This window comes from Nycticebus coucang, chromosome 12, assembly GCF_027406575.1.
Source record: "Nycticebus coucang isolate mNycCou1 chromosome 12, mNycCou1.pri, whole genome shotgun sequence".
Lineage (NCBI taxonomy): Eukaryota > Metazoa > Chordata > Mammalia > Primates > Lorisidae > Nycticebus > Nycticebus coucang.
In genome coordinates, this window is record NC_069791.1 from 45,170,167 (window position 1) to 45,175,920 (window position 5,754).

Below are 5,754 nucleotides of genomic sequence, written 5' to 3' on the forward strand. Positions count from 1 at the left end.
AGCAATCTACCCACCTTGGCCGCCCAGAGTGCTAGGATTGTAGGCATGAACCACCATGCCCAGTCTAAAAAAAATTATTTTCAAAAAAAAAAAAAAAAAATTATTTTCAGGGTGGTGCCTATGGCTCAGTGGGTAGGGCACCAGCCCCATATACCATGGGTGGCGGGTTCAAACCCGCCTGGCCAAACTGCAACAAAAAAATAGCTGGGCATTGTAGTCCCAGCTACTCGGGAGGCTGAGGCAAGAGAATCACCTAAGCCCAAGAGCTGGAGGTTGCTGTGAGCTGTGATGCTACAGCACTCTACTGAGGGTGACAAAGTGAGACTCTGTCTCTAAAAAAAGAAAAAATTTTTTTTTTCAAAAAGATAACAAAGTTGGCCCTGCAGTTTGCCAATCAAGGCCAGCAGTTGCTGAAGCTGTTGGTTTCAAGCAGGAGCCTAAATAATTATCTTTCTATGGTCTGTTGGCCATTTCAGAACTTTGGAAATGTAATGGTCAATTCATCAGAAAGAAACAGCAGGAGGCATTGGTGATAGATGTAGACTAGTATTTATTTGTAGTCTTAATACTAGGGTTCCAAAATATCCATAAAATATTATTATATTTATCTCAAGAGGATATTTAAGTTATTTGTTAGAATTATAATGCTGTTAAATCTTAATTACAACCCCCCAAAATTACTGTGGTTTTTTACCCAGAATAAAAAGATAATTGTCAGGCAGCACCTGTGGCTCAATGGGTAGGGCATCAGCCCCATATACCAAGGGTGGAGAGTTCCAGCCCAGCCCCAGCCAAACTGCAACAAAAACAACAACAAAAAAAAGCCGGCCTTGTGGCAGGTGCCTGTAGTCCCAGCTACTCAGGAGGCTGAGGCAAGAGAATTGCCTACGCCCAGGAGTTGGAGGTTGCTGTGAACTGTGACACCATGGCACTCTACCAAGGGTGACAGTGAGACTCTGTCTCTAAAAAAAAAAAGATAATTCTACAGTAAAAAAAAAAAAGATAACAAAGAAGCATGCTGCTATCTCCCCACCCCAGCCCACCCCACCCCTCCACCCCCCACACACGCGCCACAGAGTCTCAACGTTTTGTAAAAGAAAAACATGTAATTTGTCATAAAAATAAAGAGCTAAATATTTGCTATAAATAACAAAAAATCCTCCAGATGTGATAAAAAAAATTCATTGCCACTCTCCACCTAATTATAAGGTTTGGAAAAAGTCTAAATTGTTTAACATTAACTACAATAAGGATGTCTTGTAACACTAAATTCATCTCTGGTTTCGATTTCTTTCCTTCGTGAAAGATACAGTAAATGAAAAAGATCTCAGTTGGAGTATAAATTTAGTAGTTTTTGGCATAGATGGTGTTTGAAACCAAGATTATCCCCTGAGATATAGGCCATAATAAAAGAAGTCTTAGTGTAAACCTTGGGAAATACCAACATTTATGAGCTAGTAGGAAGAAGAAAAAGAGAAGTTAATTGAATTTTATTTGCTAACATTTATGTATTTAGTTTTCGCCTTTTGCTAAACTCTTTAAGAGAATTGTCACATTTAATCTTCACAATACCGTGAGGGAGAAATTGCTACTATCTCCATTTTACATCTTGCCCAAGGCCATACGGCTATTTAATTGTAGAGCTAAAATACAAAAAATTAGTCAGTCTGACTCCAGAGTACTATTGAAATTAAGTGAGTACATTAGAAATTCTACCACCCAGTGATGAGGAGGACAAACTTGAGAAGATAGCCAAGAATGCAGAGGAAAAAAGAAATGCTGGACATCGCCAGAAGCTCAGTGGGTAGGGCACTGCCACATGCACCAAGGCTGGTGGGTTCGAACCCGGCCCGGGCCAGCTAAAACAACAACAACAACAAAAAAACTGCAATAACAAAAAAAATAGCTGGGCGTTGTGGTGTGTGCCTGCAGACACAGCTACTTGGGAGGCTAAGGCAAGAGAATCGCTTAAGCCCAAAAGTTTGAGGTTACTGTGAGCTGTGATGCCACGGCATTCTACTCAGGGTGACAGCTTGAGACTCTGTCTCAAAAAAAGAAAAGAAAAGAGAAATGTTATGAAAGTAATAAGAAAGAAAAATGACACAGTAGAAAATAGAGTCCAATCTTTGAATAATAATAGATGTTTCTAGTAAAGAAATTAGGATAGGATAATAATAATGAAAAAAGCAACTCTTTTCCACACTACCAGCCTAAAAGTCTCAGTGAATTTCAAAAGATATTGGGCAGCACCTGTGGCTCAGTGAGTAGGGCACCAGCCTCACATACTGGAAGGTTGGAACCTGGCCCAGCCAAACTGCAACAAAAAAATAGCCAGACATTGTGGTAGGCACCTGTAGTCCCAGCTACTGGGGAGGCTAAAGCAAGAGAATCACCTAAGCCCAAGAGCTGGAGGTTGCTGTGAGCTGTGATGCCACAGCACTCTACAGAGGGTGACACAATGACCCTGAATCTCTAAAAAAGAAAAAAAATTCAAAAGATATTAATAAAAAGGTGGCCTATAAAAAAGTGGGCTATATTAAAACACATTTGGAAGATTATTTAAATATAATTATAAAATTAATAAATTAATAAATTTAAATTAAATTTAATAAATTATTTATTAAGTTAAATAGGCAAGATAAAGAAAACTCTCATGAGTTTTAGCTAGAGATGGGATTAAGATGTCATGGCTGGGTATTTGATGGGTTGGGTGAAGGGTAGGGCTACAACATCCTATATATATTTGAAGAAACAAAAATTACACAGGTCAGCTCGACGCCCATAGCACAGTGGTTATAGCGCCAGCCACATACACCAAGGCTGGCGGGTCCCAACTGGCCTGGGCCAGCTAAACAACTGCAACAAAAAAATAGCCTGGCATTGTGGTGAGCACCTATAGTCCCAGGTACTCGGGAGACTGAGGCAGGAGATTTGCTTAAACCCAAGAGTTTGAGGTTGCTGTGAGCTGTGATGCCACAACACTCTACGGTGGGTGATAAAGTGAGACTTTGTCTCTAAAAAAAAAAAAAGTAGAAAAGCTACTGATAAACATAGATCCATTTACCCATAACATACATTAAAATCAATACCTCAGGATGGAAAAATTTGGATATTTAAAGAAAATGTATAGGGCGGTGCCTGTGGCTCAAAGGAGTAGAGCGCCGGCCCCATATGCCAGAGGTGGCAGGTTCAAACCCAGCCCTGGCCAAAAACTGCCAAAAAAAAATGTATAAAAGAATTCTTATTTTTTTTTGAGATAGCGTCTCACTCTGTCCCCCAGGCTAAAGTGCAGTGGCATCATAGCTCAAAGCAACCTCAAACTCCTGGGCTTGGCAATCCTCTTGCCTCTATCTCCTGGGCTTGGAAATACTCTTGCATACTACAGGTGTCTGCCACAACCCCAGCTAGTTTTTTTCTATTTTTAATAGAAATGGGGGTCTTACTTTTGCTTAGGCTGGTCTCACTCCTAAGCTCAAGCAATCCACCTACCTCAGTCTCCCACAGTGTTAGGATTACAGGCATGAGGCATGGCCTGCAAAGCAACTTTTAATAGGCATAGCACAAAAATCCCAACAAGAATTCTGAGAATAACAATTTAAGAAGCCACACCAGATTGATTTTACCACAAAAAGCGATCCCACAGTGACACAAAAGTATGGAGGGCTTCTCTTCAGTGGAATTTGGAAAACATTTAGAAGCTAACAGTTGTGTTATGAATATAATTTTTCTCTATGATCTGGCAAAAGATGCTTCTTAGGTCAGGTGGTGACGTTATATGTACGCGGGTTGTGTAACCGTGGCAGCAGCCAAGGCTGGCTGGCCAGGCACCGGCTGCTGCTGACCAGAGAGAAGCTACCTGCTGACATCAGCCTGGGCCACAGTGTGCCACCGCTACCGGACCAGGCAGCTAAACTATGTGCTCCTCCAGGGCAGACACCATGTTGCATTTGTCTTTGTACCCTCAGCCTCTAGCAGTGTTGGCATATAGTAGGCACCCAAGAAATGTGTGTTAAATGAACAATGACTGTGACAAGCAGCTGGACTTTATTCTTTCCTGACTGCCACTGTCACCCCTTCGGAGCAGAACTTCTCTGGTGAACTCAAGGGACGGCCAAGGACATCCTGGGTGAAGCAGGGCTGCATTTTGATGAGCTAAACCCGCTTCAGGTATTGGATCCAGAGGTTACCCAGCAGATCATAGAACTCAAGGAAGAGTGTGTTGCGTGAATGGCAGGAAGGACTTTGTAGATAAAATTGACCAGTTTCAGAAAATAGTTGGTGGTTTAATTGTGCTTGGTAACCAACTTGCAAAAGCAGCAGAAAACAAGAAAATAAAGGCCATTGGTGCTCGGAACCTGCTCAAATCTATAGCAAACCAGAGAGAAGCCCAACAACAGCAACTTCAAGCACTAACAGCAGAAAAGAAGATGCAGCTAGAAAGGTATCTGGTTGAATGTGAAGCTTTGTGCAAAGTAGAAGCAGAACAACATGAATTTATTGACCAATTTGTTTTTTAGAAATGAACTGAAAATTTCACTTGTATAGTAGGAAGGCAAAAAAAGCCCAAACCAAAAACCCTCTGTGCTATTCCAGCGACTTGACCAACAATCTAAGTACGTCAGTGTGTGAGGAGTGCAGCCCTCTGAAGGCAGCACTGCAAGGCGGGGGGCTCACTGTAAGTGTCAGTGCACAGCTGCCACCAGTGGCCACATAGTAGGGTCTTACCTCTTGCATTCTTAGTCTGAACTAAGCAGTGTGTAAGCTTTGATCCTTTTTTTGTAAATTAACAAAGCTTTGGAAGAAAAAGCAATAAACTGTTTTCCAAAAAAAAAAAATGCTTCTTAGGCAAATTTCAATCAAAAATATCAAAATCTGGCTCCGTGCCTGTAGCTCAGCCAGTAGGGCCCTGGCCACATATTCCAAGGCTGTCAGGTTTCAGCCCAGCCCGGACCTGCTCAACAACAATGACAACTGCAACCAAAAATAGCCGGGCATTGCAGCGGGCACCCGTAGTCCCAGCTACCTGTGAAGCTTAGGCAAGAGAATCGCTTGAGCACAAGAGTTTGAGGTTGCTGTGAACTGAAACGCCAGGGCACTCTACCGAGGACAACATTGACTCTGTCTCAAAAAAAAAAAAAATTCAGAATCTCAATTAAATAATAAAGCAATTATGAACACATATTTAGTCCTGGGAAAACTTCCGTAAGAAAATATGTCAAAATAATAGTGAATTTATTGAAGTGATGGCATTGTTGTTGATTTTTATCCTTTTAAATTTGTAATTATTTTCCAAATTGTCTTTCATGAACATGGTATTAATTTGTTAGTAATTTACAAGAATTCTTCTAAGTAAGATGGAGTCAGTTTCACAATGCCTAGTCTCAAAGTCCTGCTAGAAAAATGGGTCTGTTATACACACAGAAAAGAACTCCAGATCTCACCCTGGGGTGAACTCGAAATAAATCTAGATGTTAAAGATAAAGGAATGGCTCGGTGCCTGTAGCTCAGCAGCTAGGGCTCCAGCCACATACGCTGGAGCTGGCGGGTTCGAACCCATCCTGGGCCAGCTAAACAATAACAACTACAACCAAAAAATAGCCAGGCGTTGTGGCAGGCACCTGCAATCTCAGCTATTTAGGAGGCTGAGGCAAGAGAACTGCTTAAGCCCAAAAGTTTGAGGTTGCTGTGAGCACTCTACCGAGGGTGACATAGTGAGACTCTGTCTCAAAAAATAAAAATAAAAATAGAAAAGCT

At 41.6% G+C, this 5,754-nt stretch overlaps 2 pseudogenes; both read left to right on the top strand.

The window, feature by feature from the left end:
* Window positions 1-374: 374 nt before the first annotated feature.
* On the top strand, window positions 375-519 carry LOC128562997 (uncharacterized; annotated as a pseudogene).
* A 1,239-nt stretch (window positions 520-1,758) lies between these two features.
* Window positions 1,759-4,567, top strand: LOC128561925 (intraflagellar transport protein 20 homolog; annotated as a pseudogene).
* Window positions 4,568-5,754: the final 1,187 nt, after the last annotated feature.